Raw genomic sequence first — 17913 nt, 5'->3', positions numbered from 1 at the left:
AAATGGAACTTGGACTGGATTTCTGGACCAAAGTCTGGAATTGGTGATCCTGAAAATTCCCCCCTCATCCCTTAGCTAATCCTTGACCATTTTAAATGCTATGGGTGTTTGCTGATGATATTCTTTGAATAAGGTGTTTGGTGTTGATATTCTTTGAATACCTATAGTCGTGCTTCTGTGTAGGCACAGACCAGCTCAGTCTTCTAGGTCTGGGCAGTTTGGTGCTTTATTTATACCGAAGTACAGACTTGGTGTGTTCCAATAGGATCTGTCTCCTTGGAAAATGCAAGGGAGGCTGTCCTGGGTGGAAAACAAGGATGCTTTCTTTTTTTCCCTCTGCCTCAGGGACTCCAAACCCAAGTATTGACTTGAAGCAGTTCCTTGCCTATTTGAGTTCTCAGTCGGAAGGCACCCAGCCTAAATTAGTATGCTGTACACAGAGCCTGTGTGTGTAGCACAAATACTTAGGAATCACATGTGCCTCAGGAGGTCCTTGGGCCAGACTCGTTGTAGGCTGCCATAAGGCTTTGGGGAACCATTCTACATGCCTGCCTGTGCTGAAGCATCCCCTTTTGGCCACTGCTGAAGAGGATAGCGTGGAAAATGGACGCTGTATGACCGCTTGTAAATTCTCACAGGTGACTAGCACAGCCTCTCTGGGTTGGACATAAATGACTAAATATTGAGACACTGTGGCTCCTGTATCCCTATTTGGAGCTGCTCTTTTGCCATTATCTCATACCCTTTGACTTCTCAGCTCTATACTGGAAGTGTCAGATCCTCCCTCTCTTTCACAAACCTGTGTCTTGAAATCTGTTTTCTTAGTAACGATATAGCTACATATATAAAGCAGTTGACATCAGTTCTGAGAATATTTTCTTGTAGGTGGAACTATTATATCCTTGGTACTGTAACATGGAGCCAGTGATTTGCTATGCTAATAACTTGCTGAAGGAAAAATGGGAATTATTCTGACTATGTATTATTCCCCCCTAGTGTATGTGGTTTAAAAAGACTAAAGGGCAACAGAAGATAAGCAATTACAGAAAGCACTTCTGCTGGAAGTAATGAAAGAGACAGGAGGCTACAGATTTAGATGAAAATATTTCTGGAGTATTTCCTTACTATTTTTTTAAGTGCTTGTTGCTCTGTTTTATCTGTTGCCACTCTCTTATGAAAGAAAAATGTGAGGACTGCAGTGATAGATGATATATATCCACTTACTTTGATCCATGCTTAATTCCAGAAACGCGGCATCTGTATACCTGCTCTGCTAACAAATACACAGCAAAACCAAACACAGGGCTACCTCCATTTTTTATTAGTGCTTCCTAGGTAGGATTTTTTCCATAGGAGTTTGTTTTGTACAAGTAATTTTCTTGACTCACACCTGAAGATTACCCTGTTGCTTAATTTATTTGGTCATTCATCTGGCACTGTGGGCAGATGTGATGTAAAGCTCTCAGCCGTCCAGGGGTTAGATGGAGGCAAGCAATCTGCACCCAGACGGTTTAACAAGGCATCCATCCCAAGGGAGTGTAGATACTCGTAATTAATTTAATTAAAGGGAACACTTTGTACTGGGACTAAAAAGATTATTTTGTTGAGTAAGGCCTAAATATTAGTTTTCTTAAAGGGAAATAACCAGATAAAATTATGTTTACTGTGTACTTTTTGTGCAAAAACAGCTTGGATCTGTAACATTTGATGAGAAACCCCGAATTTCTGTCACTATTGTATTTCATTCAGAGTGGACAATTCAGCTGGCACACTGATTAGATTGCAGCGTGTATTCCTTGAGCTATTTGGGTAACGTGAATAAATGTCTACTAGCTTTAAAAGGTAGTGCAGCTTTTCCTGTGTACGCCCTTTGCACCTGGTCTTCAGCTGGCTGATTTTTTTGTAGGGAAAACAGACTGAAACCCTTCGGATTTCGGGTTTTGCTCCGCAATCCCCTCAGCAGGAGGCCGGGGGGGGGCGTTCGCAGGGCGAACCTGCGGCGGCGGCCGCTCCGCCCGAGCCGGGGCCAGCTTGGGCGGCTGTAACGCCTCAGCGGGAGGCTCTGCCGGAGGCCGGAGCCACCTGAGGGGGCCGCTGCGGGTCCCTCCTTGCGGGCAGAGCCCTGCCCACAGCCGGCTGTCCCCGGCCGGGCGCCCGCCGAGCGGAGCCGCCTCACGGCGGGGCCGCCGCCGCCTCACAGGAGGAGCCCGCGCGGCCCCCACAGCGCGGCCCCCTCACGGGAGGAGCCCCCCCTCGACCCCGCAGGAGGGCAGCGGCGCGTTTTGCATAGCCGCGCCCCCCCTCATGAATATGCAACAGCCCCTCCCCGCTCACCTCCGAGCGCATCGCGCGCGAGCCCGGGGAGGGAGGGAGCGAGCCCGGGGGCGCGCACGCCGCTTCCCTTCCCCCCCCTTCCTCCCCCCCCATCACGGCCGGGGGGCGAGCGCGGCCCCGCCCGCTTTCCCTGCCCCCCCATCTCCGCGCGTGCACGCGGGGCGGCGGGGGCGCGCTGCGGTCGGGAGGGAGCGGGGGGGGGGCGCTGCGGGAGCCCGGGCGCCGAGCGAGCAGCCGCAGCGGCCGCCCCCCGCCCCTCGCCGTCCCCTCCCCGCCGGGAGCGCGCTCGGCTCGGCTCGGCTCGGCTCGTCCGCTCCCTCAGCCGCCCGCCCGCCGCGGCGGTGTGGGGAGAGGGAGGCGGCCCCAGCTCCTCAGGCGCGGGCGGTGCGTGTGGGGGGCGAGGGGTGTGTGTGTGTGTGTGTGTGTGTGTGTGAGGGCCGCCGCTGAGCCCCGCCGCGCCAGGTAAGGGCCAAGGGGGCGCCCCCCCCCCCCCCCACCCCGCGGCGACAGATCGGGGGGAGGAGGCGACGCCCCGGGACGCGGCGGTGTCCCCTCAGGGCCTCCCCTCGCCCTCCTCACATCCCTCCTTATCTTCCCCCCACGTGCCCTCACCCCCCCCCTTACCCCCCCCTACACCCCTCACCCCCCTCACACACACCCCGTTACCCCTAGCCACCCCCCCGACATCCCCCTACCTCCCTCACACCCCTCCTCACTCCACCTCTCACCCCCCCCACTACCCCTTCCCTTACCCCCCACCGCCCTCACACCCCCCTCATCCCCCCCTTCACCCGCCTTTACGCCCCATTACCCCCATACACCCCTCACCCCTCCTTACACCCCCTTACACCCCCTCACCCTCCCCTACCCTCATCCTCACCCCTTTACCCTCCTCTTACACCCCAATAACCCCCATCCTCACACCCCCGTTACCCTCCTCACGCTCCATCTCACCCTCCCTTACCCCCATCCTCACCCCCATACCCCCATCCTCACCCCTTTACCCCCTCACACCCCAATAACCCCCATCCTCAGCCCCCCATTACCCCCCTCACCCCCCCACGTTGGCTACGGTTGCAGAGCTGAGGGGCGGCGGCCCTGGGAGGCTGTGGGGTGCTGTGGGGTGGTCGCCTGGCTCAGCCTAGCCGTGGCGTTTGGGGGGCGCTGGGGAGGCTCGGAGCCGGCTGCGGGGGCACCTGGGCGTGAGTGGGGCTGCGGGGATCCCAAGTGGGGATCCCGAGGTGGGATCGAGCCACGCAGGAGGGATCTGCCTTGTGAACGGCCTCTCTCCTTCACAGGCACTGGGTGGCAGAGAGGATGCCCGTGAGGAGCCCCCCGCAGCCCTGCCCGATGCCTTTTGAGGAAAGCAGGGCTTGAAATCCTCCCTCCTCTTCCTCCCGGGGGTGAGTAAGGAGCGGGGAGGCTGATGACACGCAGCGGCTTTCTGTTCCAGGCGTGGGCTGGCTGTTGGGGGCTAAAATGTAAAGAAGAAAGGAGATACGGCGAGGCAGACGGCTGCGCTGGTGTATGTGTTTTGCAGGGAAGAGACGTTCTTGTCCCCGTTTGTGTCTGGAAGTTCAGGAGCGTATGGCAGACAGCGAGGTGATCTAGGGAATGGTGCATCGGTGTGGATTTTAGGCTTTTAAACAGGTGGACGTGGCATAAGGGAGGAGAAATATCTGGAGAAGTTAAATCACGTTAATGATAAAGGTTAATTAGGGCTGTTGTGGAGTGTAGCATTGCTACAGGATAGTGAGCGAAGGCAAATGAATGCTGAAACTGGGAGACGAGCGAGAAGAAATAGAGCAAACGTGCGATAGAGAACAACATGGCCATGAAACCGTGCTCGCAGTGTTTCTCAGGTTGGAGCTCGGAATGATCTCTTCAGAATGCTAAAGGTTGGCTGTTGCTGATTTTTCTTATTTAAATTTCAAACCTTAGAAACCAAAACCTGAAACTGAAAGCATCCAATCTTAGTGTGTGGAGTAAAAGCAATATATAGTAAAATAAGTGTGTTTTGGTGACAGTGTTTTGAGGAGAATTTGCTAGCTACAGTCACGTGAGGCTTTCTTAATGGAGTGGTGAGAGACACCTTAGATCATGGATACTTTGCGTAGAGGTACGTTTACCTATGAAATACGTGATGAATGTGCAATTAAACTGTGATAGCGCAATATATTGCATTTGCAGCTTGCCGTAATCAAAATCCTTTCTTAGTGGGGGGTAAAAACCAGGCAGCAGTGCTTAGGCAAGGAATATGCGAGCCGCTCGAGGTTTGTGGGCATTGTGACTCTGGGGCTTCTAAAAAAAAAAAATAAAGTGCTCCTTAAGGAGTCGTGCTGCTTTTTTCGTAGTAACTCTCGCTAAGAGCATCATAAATGCAGAATGCTGTGTGCTCCAGACTTACCACCAATTGCTCTGGCGTGGAGAGGAGCGGTAGGACTGTATCCTGTTTGGATCTAGATTGTGGTCGTAGAACACCAAGACATGCTCGCCTGCAGATTTAGACATGGAATTACAGCCTGGGTTACTGGTTACACGCTCAGTGAAACTGGATGACTGCTACATTGTCATAAAATAACCTAATTGTCAGTATTGATTGCTTTGTAGCAATTCCTCTCCTGTTCTCATCTTTCCGTCTTTTCCATTGGCTTGCCCATGATCCAATGTTTGCATGTTTTTTTTAACTAGAAATGCATATTCTGAACAAAAAGGTGTTTTCTGAGGTGCCTAATGATTACCTTTCAACATTTCAAGTTACATACTGTAGATTTACTTTCTATTGAACCTTTGGAATGTAAGTGATACATACGTTGCTGTTGAGAAATCCCTGAATGTAACTGTTATGTCCAGTGAGTTTCTAATAGATTAGTTTTTATACAATAGTACAGGCGAGCATGCCTAACTTTCTGCTTGTAAATTCTTATTTATGAATATTAACGTGTGTAAATGCAAGCTGTATTAGGTCCAGATGTGCATCACTTAAAATGTTGTCATGCACTCTCTACACTGAATTCCGTAGGCCTTGTTTGGTTTGCTTATAGCATATTTAAATTTTATAGGTATGGAATCTTACATTTTTTTAATTTCAGAATGCTCGTTCACATCAGTAATAGCGTATTTTACTTTTTTGTTAAACAGCAAAAGGAAAACAATAAGAAGGCATCCAGTAAACTCTTAAAACAAAACCAAAAACCCCACCACCAGCACCAAAAAAGCCTGGTACACAGAAAAAGAGCAATCTGCAACCCTCCTTGTGCATGGTTTGTTTTGTTTAAAAAAGAAAAGAAAAAAATGATGTTCCTCCTTATGTTTTATGTAAATGTTCCTTTTCTAGAAGTGATTGAACTTGTGATCAGCTGAGAGGCTAGCAACACCTATCACTCCACAGTATGAAACAAAAGAAAAAAATCCGTTAGAATTTTTTCAATAATTTCCTCATTTGTGTCTTTTTGATGTACAAAGCCCTGAGTATACATATTGATTCTTTTTATTTAAACTTTTGAGCCTGAATTTTCTTTCCTGCAGCCTGATAAGGCGGGTTGACGTCCTCTGCCATCCAGACAAGCAGATGACTCTAAGTGTAGGTTTTTGGTGAGATTATGCTGATTTTAGGAACTGCTGCAAAGGCAGTGACCCCATGTCTGCCCTCGTGGCAGCAGTGGTGTGGGTGGTGGCGCAGCCCCTCTCGGCTGCGAAGTTAAGTGCTCGAGCAGCTGCTGGGTGGATGACAGCTATTTCTTCTTTCAGAGTTCATTTCTAGCAGGATCAACAAACTGGACTTGTCGTGTGGAACATCAGGGCGGTGCGTGCGAGAATGATGCGGGAGCATAACACAGGAAAGAGTGGCTGGATCTGCCCTTCGTGGCGGCAGCGAGCTCTTGGAGCGGGTGATGCTGGTTGCAAGCCCGTGCCTGGAGTACTTGTGTGAAGCCTTAGAAAGGTCTCCAGGAATGGCACCGTTAGAGGTGTGGGGCTGCCTTTCGGTGGGGGTACGTTTGGTTTATGCTTGGTGTTGTGCAGAGAATACTTACAGTCATACAGCCTTGTTGTGCAGTCACAGATTGTGGCGAGCTTGGTAATAGGTTGCCTTGCACCTTCCGATATGTTTAATACAGAGGTGCCAACCTCTCAGAACATTGTTCAGCATCCTTTGAACACGTAAAAGCAGCGTGGTGGTGCAGGGGCTGGAGGCAGGCCCTGTGAGGCCCGTGGCAGGCTACCACGCTCTGTGCTGAGAGCAGAATTGAGCCCGCTGGTGGTTTCTGATTCGTGTAATGTTAACTCTTTGTCTTGAAATGACGTGTTCGTTGTAAATTCAAGGTGGAGAGTGTACCTGTTGCGTTCACTGCAGACAAATCCGTACTTAAAGCTCACTGCATCTGCAAATATTTGCAGGGGTGGAGTGAACTGGATCATTCATTTCTGGTTTATTTGCTAACTGGATTGTATGAGCTCTAAAAAGCAAATTCTAGTTATGCTACTTAGAATTATTCTGGTCCCATTATTTTATAGGTCTGAAATACAGTAGTTTGTTTTACATTCATTTAAAAAGTAATTAAAGACAAACCCTACGTTAATTAGAGAAGGTAGTGGCTTGTTTGGTGTGCTTAAGGAACGGACAAACTGGGGGCTTGGAGCCCAGTCTTGAAATTTTGGCTTTGTGCAGCCTCCCCATCTGATTTAGTTCGCTGAGGTTCAGCATAGGAGCCCACAGCAACAGGATCCAGTTCCAGGATGAGGATGAAGGCAAACTGGAGAGGAATCTGACTTGTTGTAGCCTGGAATTGGCTGCGGGATTCCGATGGGAGAGAGAAATTGCTGTCTTGGAGTTTGAGTAAAAGTGCAGTATGTTTTGGGTGCTCTGGTAACGTCACCGTGGTGTTTCGGGTCTTTGGGAGATCTTTGGAGCCGCCCATAGCATTCGCTGACGGTCCGGTTCCCTTGTTGGCAGCGTTATTGCCTGTCTTCCTAATCTGCGTCAAACAAGTTAATTTATGCTGTGATGTGAGAGACTCCATCTTGAAAAACACTCTTTAGGAAGGCATTAGTAATGGTATCACAAAGTATGGCTTTCTTATTTGACTCAAGTTTATGTTTGTGCCACGTTGCGTGATTGCTGGAGGAAATACTGCTCAAGTGTTTAAACGATAGGTAACGGTTGACCTTGCACATGTTCTGCATAAAACAAACCGTGGGGTAAGACTTGCTTACTTGGTCATTTTTACATATTTTTATGTATCTAGGTAAAGCTTTTTTCCTTGTTCCATGGGGAGCCCTTATTTGCTCAGACGTTGCTTTTTCGGCCTTTAAAATTGGAGCGGTCAGAGCGCTTTCAATTTTTCCCCTTCCTTCCCCCCACCTCCGTTGATTCATAAGAACAACATCTGGTTTGCCACAGGCAGGCCCAGCAGCACTCAGTAGGAGCAGTTTGGTGGTCTTTTCCAACCTTAATGATTCCGTGCTCTTCATCAAACACAACTGAAGTCCCTGACCCATCCTCCTTGTCCCCATCCATCCCCCGAAGGCTACCTGCCTGAAGTCCCCTCCGACCGGGGCCATCATGGGCTTCCGTGGCCGGGAGCAGCCCCTGAAGAGCGGCGTATGTAACGTGCTCGTCGGCCTTTCAGCTGTTAGTGGTGCTTATCTCTTTCTACTTTATGGAAGGAGCGTGTTGGTGACTGCAGGAATGTCTCCTGGAGTGCCCTGATAGCTCTGGTATGAATGCTGCAGTTGCTTTTACTTTTTCCTTTGACCGGGGAGTGGTTTCTTGTTTTGTTAGAGGTCTTTCACTGTCCGAACGTGGAAGTCTTGGAGCAACTTGTTGGTTGGTCGCCATTGGCTTGCCTTTAATAAGGAAGAACGGCTCATGTCCAAGGTTAAGGTCCTGGTATGTCTGAATAATCTTTTTTAACCCCACAGCCGCTTCCAGTCATGCAGCCCTATTTGACATAAGTTGTTGAGAAGTCATCTGATGAGCTTCTCCGACCTCACTGTGCTGATCAAAGCAGGGCAGGCTCAAAGCTGTGTTTGTTCCTGAGCTGAGCTGCAAGGGTATGCGGACACCGAATTTCTTTCTTCCTTTATTTAAAACTTTGCAAAGCTTGGGAGGATGGAGGCAGCCGTTCTTGCTTCTCTTTCCTCGAGGTGCTGGACCTGGAAGTTTGTGCTCTCTTTAGAGCAGGTTGCGTGTGAGGCAGCAGAGGGGTGGCTGTGGGGAGCTGTCTTCACATCCCCTTTTCCATATCTTCCTTTTTTTTTTCCGTTAAAAGAGGAGAGTTGGTTTTCAGCGATGCTTTGCAGGTTTCCATTGTGTAATATTTCAAACCTGCAGCTTGTATAAATACCTCGCTGGCTAATGAAGTTCAGCTGAAGAGTTGGACTGCGTCTTCTGCACTCGGCTAAATTGGAATAGCCTGACACAGCGGATGAGGTGAAATTCCCAAATAACGGAGGTTGGTGTTTTTTTTTTCCAAGTCCCTCACCTTTAATGGTGAATATTCTGTTGTCTAATTCTTACGTACATTGGCTTTAATGGCTAATTAGGGTTGAATTGTAATGATCTCAGTTTTGTAGCCTCCAGTTGAAAGGGTTACATTAATGGAAAAAGTATTTTGGATAGGTGAACTCCTATTTGCAATAGCAGTCACGTTAGGAATTTGCTGTTAATTACTGAAGATGAGAAAAGAGAGAGGAAGGTGCCCCTGCTGCATGGATACAAATTAACTATTTACTCATTTTTAGATATTTTGGGGTTTTAGTTACTTCATTTTCCCCTTTGTGCCTGTAGAATTTCCAGGGCAGACAGAATACTATTTTGGCAGATTGCAGCTATTTTTCTGTACTGAGGATATTTAAGTAAAATGTATTTTAAAGTGGCCAGTAGGAAACTTCACTGTGGGAACTTTTTTTTCAGTTGTCTTAATTCGTGCATCCCCCTTATTTTAGGCACTTCTGTTTCTTGGTCTCCAAAATTTGGGTTTCTTTCTTAGTTTGGTTGGAAATTTACTGAATGCACTTGAAGAAGAGAAACAGTTGGTGTGTATGAGAAGTATCAGAAGGAAAGACAACCCAAAATCTCTCTTCAGAACGTGAATATTTATAGAGCTCGTGGCTCCAGAAGGCAGCTGTGTATTGATTCCCATTGCTGAAAAGCACTGACTGATGTTCTCTGAAGTACCTTAATGTGCTTAACCTGGAAACAATTTTGGATGGTAATCCAAAGTTCCTTGCAGGTGAATTTTCCGCCCTTGAATTACCAAATATTAAGCTGATTGAGCTCGATCCTATGGGCGGTGTTTTAATAGGTGGCTTACATGTTGGTAGGCCATCTTTATGGGCTCCTGTGTCATGTTACATGTTGGTAGGCCATCTTTATGGGCTCCTGTGTCATGCTTAGCACTGTTAGTGGGCTGCTTCTCTCTGGGTTTGATTCTGTATTTCACATGAAGTTGGGGGAAAAATCCAATGAAGAATCGGGAGAAAACTGTAAGGAGAAACAAATGTGCATTACATAGCTTCCTGCTTGTGGATCTGGACTAATAACCAGAGGGATAAATGTTAGAGGGTCTGGGTTCTTTCTGCAGTTGTTGAATGGAAACTGGCTTATTGGCTTTACTGTTTTAGGGAAAAAAAAAAGGAAAAAAAAAGGCTTGCCTCTTGCTGCTCTTTGAAGGGTTTCCTACCTGTCTGTGCCACCACCCAGCTGCTGATCCCTCCCTGGTGAAAGCTGTTGGCCCCTCAGCGCTCAACTGCCTCTGAGGGGTGAGGTAAAGAAGAACAACCCCACTTTACCATTTCCCCCCCCCCCAAATTTCCGCCTGGTGCTGCCAGATGGGTGCGACGAGCAGGCCTGTTGTGTCCTCCTGGCCTGGCCCAGCACGTTCTGGTGGTGTCTTGTTCCATCAATGGACACGAGCTTCTGCCTTCCTCTCTTCTCAGACTGGGATCTGATCAAGTTAGAGGTTTTTGTGGAGGAATATTATTAGAAAATAAAGGAACAAAGTGCAGCTGGAGTGCAGTGACCAGTGAAGTGCCCATCTTTCCTTGTCTGGGTCTTATTTCCCTCTTCAAGAGCATAGGCATTTCCGTCTCCCGTTCTCTCCTGTGGGGTTATCCTACGTCAGGAAGCTATTTTTGGTAGCAGCGTGCTCTTTAATGTCCCAGGTAACAATTAGAAGAGCTCTAGTAACTAAAAGGTGAAGGTACACAGCACTTCTGATGTGTTTTTAATGTGTGAGAGACGTCAGCTGGAAAGCTTACGCCTTCTGTAGTTTGCCAGAAGTCGCGGCGTCATGGGAGGGAGGGATGGCAGCACGATGCTGGGGTCTGTAAATGAAGGAAGTCGGGCAAAATATCCTTGTCCTTTCAGGCTGAAGCTCCCACTTGCTCGTTCTTTAGGTTTTCTTAATAGTACACAGATTTTTAGTGTCATGGCTTGGCTCCCTGCTCAGTGGTTAGCGCGTGTCTGTGAGCATGGGGAGGTCATTGGGGTAGACCCGGGCGGGCTGTCTCTTGTAAGTGCTGCAGAAGAAAGTCCTCAGCAAAGGGGAGATTAGGGGACGGATAAACAACTTGCTGTCCTCTAGAGATTGTAGGGAAGGGTTCTGAGAGAGGGGAAAAACCAAATAAAATGTCACGAGGATGGGTTTTAGTATTAACGAATGCTTGGAAAAAGGAGCCAAAAGGAAACGTGCGTCAAGCTTTTATGGCAGCTGTAAAGCTGAGCCAGTTGGAGGGATGCAAGTGTGAGTGGCTGCAGTGGTTGGAATGATCCCAGTCGGTGTTTGTGCTGGGGGATTTTGCTGGTCAGCCCCAAGCTCGCAGGCTGTGGTGTTCTTCCTAGGACTTTATTTTTAAGGGTACGTGCGAAGGGGCAGGGGTCCAGGCAGTAACTCTGTGCGTGTAGCTTTACCTTGTTTAATCTGTAGCTTTCTGTAGTCGTTTAAATTGGGATCTAATGCTTGTTATCTCTTTGAGCAGCATTCATATTGTGAAGTATCTTGGTTTAATAGCTCACTTTTGTCATATGAGAGGGGGAAATCTCCCACTTGCTAATTTAATAGGTGTTTTTTCCTATTATTCAAAGAGCTCTCTGTTTCATTTTCAACATAAGATTTGTTTGGAGGACCCCAACTCATTTTTCTGCTATTTCACGCCGTTATTGGTATGAGCTACTCTGCTTCACAGTTACAACATCAGTGCTTGCTAGAAGTCTTTGTGAGCAGCTTTCCATGGGCACCAACCTTTGGCTAAGGTTTGGTTGTGCATTGAGGCATCCCTCGCTTCTTTGGCCTTCAGGATTGGGGATTTAGTCTAACAGGCGCCATGAAAGAAAGGAATATTGTTCGGTGAAGGCTACGTGTGCCCACCCGCTTTCTCTTCAGACTGGTAATATTATCCATGTCTTGATTTTAGTTTTTTTTTTAATGCAATGCTGACAGCAGGCAGTGCTCCTACACCTCCTCAGCAGAGGTGGAGTATGCCATCTGTCACTATGTGGGTAGTAGTTATCCCAAAAAGTAATAACAGTGGGAGTTCTTGCCAGTTACAAGTTGTGATCACAAGCCAAATGGCGCAGTTCGAAATTAGCGTGCATTTCCAAAGAGAAAGGCACGCGTTTATTTTTGCGGACTTGCGAAGTATTTTCAGTCCCGGGGGGCTCTGCTGGGTCTCAGTTGCGAGCGTTTTAGCGCAAGTGAGAGGGGAGCAAGGCGGGAGCATGGGCTGCGATGCCTGCTAGACCAGCTTCTAGGCAGGAACAAACTTGGATTTTTCCATATTATGTAAGGCTCAAGTAGGTTATTACATGCAAGGCTGAAGCTGAGGAATTATTTTAAGAGAGCAGTAATGGAGTGGCGTAGCGATTTGGTTTTGGCTTTGCCCAGTGGGAGCGGAAAGATCCGGCTTCTTCATCCTTTGGTGCCACCAGCCTTGTACAAATCTCTGCTACCTGCTGGAAGACAACGAGGAACCTTTCCAGCTAGGTGAAAAATGTTAAGATCGCCTATCTGATTTTAGTAACAGTTTTGATACAGTGCCATATGGCATTCTCGTTTGAAAGGTTGGACATAGCAGAGTCAAAACTGCTGTGAAGTGGATACAGAACTGGTTAGCAAGCTGCTCAGTAGCTTGGATGGTGGAATTGAGCGTACCACTTGAAGCCGTGAGTGACAGCAGCTTTCAAGGGGCTGCAGGGGTGAGAAGTTATGTCAATTGGGTGCTAGGGTGCTAAAAAAGGACTGAAAGGAATTGATCCAGGGTTAAATCTTTGATCTGGCACGCTCCTGCCTTTATTTGGTTTTCTTACAAGGCTGTCGAGGGTGACTGGGAGGACATTACAAACGGAGTAATGCTACCTGGTCGTACAGAACAGCTGAATTTGCCTCATCCTCGGTAATCTGTGAAGTCCTGACCGTGCACAAATGTCAACACTGGCCAGTGGGGTGTTTGAAACGGGTGATGCTGCTGGGCACACGGTCAGCTTTAGGGCATGCCACAAGAACATCTCTTGTGTAACTGCATATTTCAGCTTCTTAAACGTGTTATAAAACTCTTAGCATTTTAGAAAAATAATAAAATCTATTTATCAATGGGTAGAATGTGTTATCAGAATTGACTAACAGTCACGCTTACATTAAATTTTAATTAAAGAGAGACCAGACAGAAGATGTACCATAGGCAGATAGGAAGAACTGGAACTAATGGTTTTTTGTAATTACAGAATTGAAGTAACAGAACAGGTAAAGACAGCACAGTACATCTCCTTTGGCTCCCTTTTTCTCTATAAATTTGGATCCTGACTGAGGGTAGCTATTGATTCAGCGTCACTGACGACAGTGGAAGATGACAGTCATTGCTCTTCAAACAGGAACCTCTAGAGGTGGAAACATTTAAAAAAAAAAAAAAAAAAGAATCAAACAACCAAACAAAAACAAACCCAAACCATGACAAGTAAGACATTTAAGATTATCCTTTCCATGTGTTTTCAGTACATAAACTGTAGTATAGGAAATAAAAAGATTCTTGGTCCATATGGCCTAATCAAGTCAGTTCTGTAAGGAACCCTGTTTAGAAGTAAGCCTTGACATGGGTAAGTTTCTGTGAACCATGCAACAAATGCAACAGATGAATTAATTCTGATTTAAGTGGAAAGGTCTGTTCAACTGTCCAGAGACGAATGTCACTTCTGTAATTTAGAAGGATGAAGGATTGTGGTAGGCAAGGCCTGTAGCTGAGGTTTTATCTCACTGACGTACCAATAACATGCAGTGATATACTGAGAATGTGATGGCTCAAAAAAGTGGTATCTCTGACGAATTTGGTATTTAAGAGATGCCCATCTTTGGAAAGTGAAAGAATATTGTATATGAATTAATCTGAGTAAAAGATAGATACGGATAGCTACTCACAACAATTTATTTTGGAAGATGCCATCTGCATGAGAAAACATAAAGTGCTGACTTTACGTTTTCGAGTTGAACAGCTGATGTGTCTGAGACTTCTTCCAGTTTTTGATAGAATGCTTCAACATGAGCTCATCTGAAAGAGCAATCAATAACAGTGCGAGGAAATACCTTCTTTGAGTTTGCCTGCAGTGGCTGTACACCATTACCTCTTTCCTCCTAGTAATTAAGTCTCCTCTATACAAAATCAGCCGTCTGAAAACAGGACCAGTAGGGTTTAGAATATGCAAAGCTCCGTGCAATGTAAAACAAAACAAAAAACCCAAAGCAGCCATCCACCCTCCTCTAAATGTCACTTGCGTGCATGCACACAGAGCATGGGAAATTGAGAGTGAATTGTGGATGTCAAATCATTGCTCTGTGTGGTGGGGTGAGCTCTGCGTGGACTGAAGGGTGGGCAAAACAGGATGGGAAGAAGTGAAGACAGAAGACAAGATGCAAGTTATGTTTACTTGCAGAGAACGTCAATTCCTATCTCTTTGTCCATACACATGTAGTTAAGCAGGTTGGAGCCTCTCCTAGCAAGAACCCTGCTCAAAATTTCTGGATTCCTTTTTTCAGCTCTGGGTTGTTAGCACAGACCTGCTCGGACCCTGGGCATACTGCGTGTCAGTGCGGACAACATCCGTGCATGGACACGGCTTTCAAAGAGCACTTTTGTTGTTCTTAAGTTATTTGGGCAGATGATTTAGCTGTGCTTATGTCAGCATACAGGGCCCGTCTGCTAGGGGTCTTTGCCAGGATCTTTTTTTCCCCCGGCATAGCTGTAACTGCAGGGGTCCTCATAAAGTAGATAAGCTTTGCGTCTGGATCTTCTGTCTTTCTTTCTTTTTTTTTTTTTTCCCCTGCTTCTGTCTCTTGTAAATGCCTGTAAGACTGCCTAACAAATCTGGTCAATAAAGACTTTTTCCGAGCCCACTGAACGGACCCTGCAGTGAGTTAGCTTTTCATGGCGGGTTGCTGTAGTTAGGATCTTCTGAAAAGGAGCTCGGCGTTGAAGTTGGATGCATCCACAAATTCTGAAGTGAGTTAATGAGTGTGCTTTAGTGAGCACTTGAATATGCTTGTTTAATCTGTTTACCAAGCTACAGTTGAAGTGTAGTTTGAGATACATAGACTTATTTGAAATAGTTACCTCATTTAGATATTTTGTCAGAAGTTTCAGCATTCATGTAAACTAAACCATTATATGGTTTTCACTTATCCGATGTATCAGTCCGCTTTGTATTCTCTTGTGTATCTTGCTTGCAACTAAAATTTCACATTAAACAAAGCGATGATGATTAACTTCAAGCTCTTGCGCTGCGTTTTTCCTTAGAGACAAACATTTTTTCTGCCTGAAAATGAGATAAGGCACTACTGTGGGCTGCATTTACCACTCCTTGTGTGAACACTTTCCTCGTGTGTCTAGTTTTGTGCTCGAGTTTTGTGCGTCTAGCTTTGTGCTTGAGCTTTTCACTCTAACACAAACAGTGCAATTCGCCGATGTGAATTAACCTCCATAAATTGGGGTGAATGAAAAATTTGTTCAGGTCTGGATAAAACCGTCTTAAAAGGGAGATTAGGTCATCTGACACAAGATTACTCAGCTAGTCATCAGTATCAGGAAACTGAGTAACTGTGAAACTCTCCCAGGCGATGAGTGTGTCTTTGCAATATCGTGCGTTATGTGAGCGTGGTTTGGCTTGGATTTGTTCAGCAATGGTATATGCAGAGTAAAACTTGTATTCATTATTATCCATTTAGTTAAGGAGAGATTAGAGCCAACTCTGGCATATGTGGGGATTTACCCTTGTAAAGTCTCAGGTGGTACCACCTGTGTTCTTACTGAACATCGTATTGTTCCCTACTGAAATCTGCGGTTTGGGAATTCGGGCCCCTCGAGCCTACCCTTGTCAACTTGTCAGTGCTCAGATCCCTGCCTGGTGGCTGCTTGCTCGAGGTCTGGGCTCCTGCTGGAGGAGTCGGGGCTGCTTGCGTACGGGACGTCGCCTTCTGTGATGCCCGAGGAGCTTGGGGCCGAGGGCAGGAGGCCCGGCCCTGCTCTCCCTCCTCTGGTTCTGGCCTCTCCAGACCCTCAAAAAAAGCATAAACCATGACAAGCCGTTGGCTGACTGATTGCTAGAGATGTTCTGCGAGCAAATTTGAATAAATAGTAATGTCACGTGTGAGAAACGCAGCGTGGCCGGTCCTGGGGGGGGGGGGGCAGTTTGGTGGAGAAGGGGCCTCATGTCGGGCCCCTGTGTTGCTGCTCCTCAGGGGTGGAAATAACGCCCGCTAGCTGGAGCAGCTCCCAGCTGTACACATAACGTGTGTGTAAATGTATACACTTCCTTTTGACAGTGGACAGGCTTTGTCATTTATCGTTTGTTGTCACTGAGAACATCTGATTTTTGCAGGGAATGTGGATTGAGGAACAGCTTTTCATATGTAGTCCTATTTCAGAATTTTGTAGGAGCAATACCTAAAATGATGCTTTTTTAAATAAAGATTTCCAGTTTTTTTCCCCAGACACCTTTCCCATTGGAAAAATAAGTTTGATTTCACTTGGTTTTTATATAGGGACTCTATAAAACTGCATAAAGGAAGAAACCCAAGTCTTTTTGAAGGGGCTTACAAAAATGTCATTGCAACAAAACACTTCTTCCATGTCCAGGCTATTTTTGTTTGCTGAAGCTCCCCATCCACAGTAGGTGGGCTAAACTTTCAGATAGTTTCAGGGTTCTGGATGCTTTGTTGTGACACCAACCTAGGGTGAAAAACTGAGCAGGAGTTCATTTATTGTCTGTTTTCGTATCCCTAATGGAACTGGTTTACAATGATTTATTTAGGCGCTTTGACACAAAAATGCTTATAAATGCCAAAGTTATAACTTGCCAATATTAAGCCTTGATATATGCTTCGTGTTGGCAAAACACCCTGAATTTCATAAACAACAGAGAATGAATTCTGGAGCCCTGTTTAATGGTGTGCAAGGGCACAGAATCTGGCTCCAAAACTTGAGTGTGTGGAACAGCAAACGTGGCTAGACCAGCTTCAGAAGAGTTCAAAAAAAAGTTTATAATATATATGATGTTATATGTAAAAGGCTTGGATGCATCTTCACTGGGTTTAGGGGGAAGAGCTTTTAGTTTGATGTAGTAGGTGCTTGTGGACATTAAGGCAAATAATGTTATTTTTGAGTTCTTTGGAGTGCCTGTGTAGGAATCAAAAGTTGGCTCAATCGGGATTCAAAGGAATTACATGATCTGTTACGGAGGGGCTTTTTCTGTTTCTAAGATGCTCTGTGGCACATCATTAAAACAGAACTAAAAAGTGCAGCAGAAAGTGCATGTGTGTCCGTGCTTTCTGTTGTATAAAAACCAGCATCCGAGTTTACATTCCTTCATGTTTATTCATGCTCTCGGAGTTGTTCCATATGAAATGCACATGCTAATAGAAGTTGACCTAATGTTTTTTTTTTACTAAAACACATATAGGAAACTAAAAATATTTGTAAAAAATGAATTATTCTTTTAAGCTTCCAAATAAGAAACGACTTAAGTTGCTGATCATTTTCTTTATGTGTGTAACGTGCCTAGTTTGGTTGAGAGGTTTGATGTTGTCGTTGGTTGCTTTTTAGGTAAAGGAAAGCAGTCTCCAGGTTGCATTTTGTTTTGTTCATATACCTTTTTGTGAATTCATTGTTTTCCTTTAGGAAATTGCTTTACCTGACTGCAAGTTGCTAGCAGGGTTTTGCTAAATGTTTAGAAATCCTGTAGGTAAAAAAATGAAATGCTCTGGAAATACTGTACGAAAGCTTGAAAGAGAACCTGGTATATTTTTTCAAGTGTATTTTGTTTGTTTTTGCCTACCAGAGTTGTGTTTACCTCTGGTATAGATATCAGATGGTGAGCTTTTGCATATTACTCATGATAGAAACATCAGGTTGGTTTTCCTTCCTTTATTTGTTCTCTTCCTCTTCCTCCTCCTCCTCTTCCCCCCCCTCCCCTTCTCATCCTGCTGTTGTTTTATCTTTGCAGCAGTGTTAAATTTGCCTAGCAGGGCCAGGAATTGATCTCTCATCCCTGGAGCATACACGGGCTGTGTGCTGGCTTTCAGCAGAGTCTTGGGT

General features: G+C 46.2%; 1 protein-coding gene across 17 annotated transcripts in view; it reads left to right on the top strand.

Moving 5' to 3' along the window:
- The window catches only part of TANC2 (tetratricopeptide repeat, ankyrin repeat and coiled-coil containing 2), a 283000-nt gene that overhangs the window by 31325 nt on the left and 233762 nt on the right, over positions 1–17913 (top strand). For 7 of the 17 annotated variants that reach the window (XM_040536515.1, XM_040536511.1, XM_040536507.1 and 4 more), the window contains exons 1-2: positions 2636–2796; positions 3633–3737. The exons of 1 other annotated variant lie outside the window; for it this stretch is intronic. The gene's annotated coding sequence lies outside the window, so the exon portion shown is untranslated. Of the gene's footprint in view, positions 1–2635; positions 2797–3632; positions 3738–3835; positions 3860–4207; positions 4233–15844; positions 15857–17913 lie in introns of those variants that run through there. 9 more of the 17 variants (XM_040536514.1, XM_040536506.1, XM_040536505.1 and 6 more) reach the window with 6 other exon arrangements.

Source organism: Cygnus olor, chromosome 25 (genome assembly GCF_009769625.2).
Source record: "Cygnus olor isolate bCygOlo1 chromosome 25, bCygOlo1.pri.v2, whole genome shotgun sequence".
Classification (NCBI taxonomy): domain Eukaryota; kingdom Metazoa; phylum Chordata; class Aves; order Anseriformes; family Anatidae; genus Cygnus; species Cygnus olor.
This window is presented reverse-complemented; position numbering and strand designations above follow the sequence as displayed.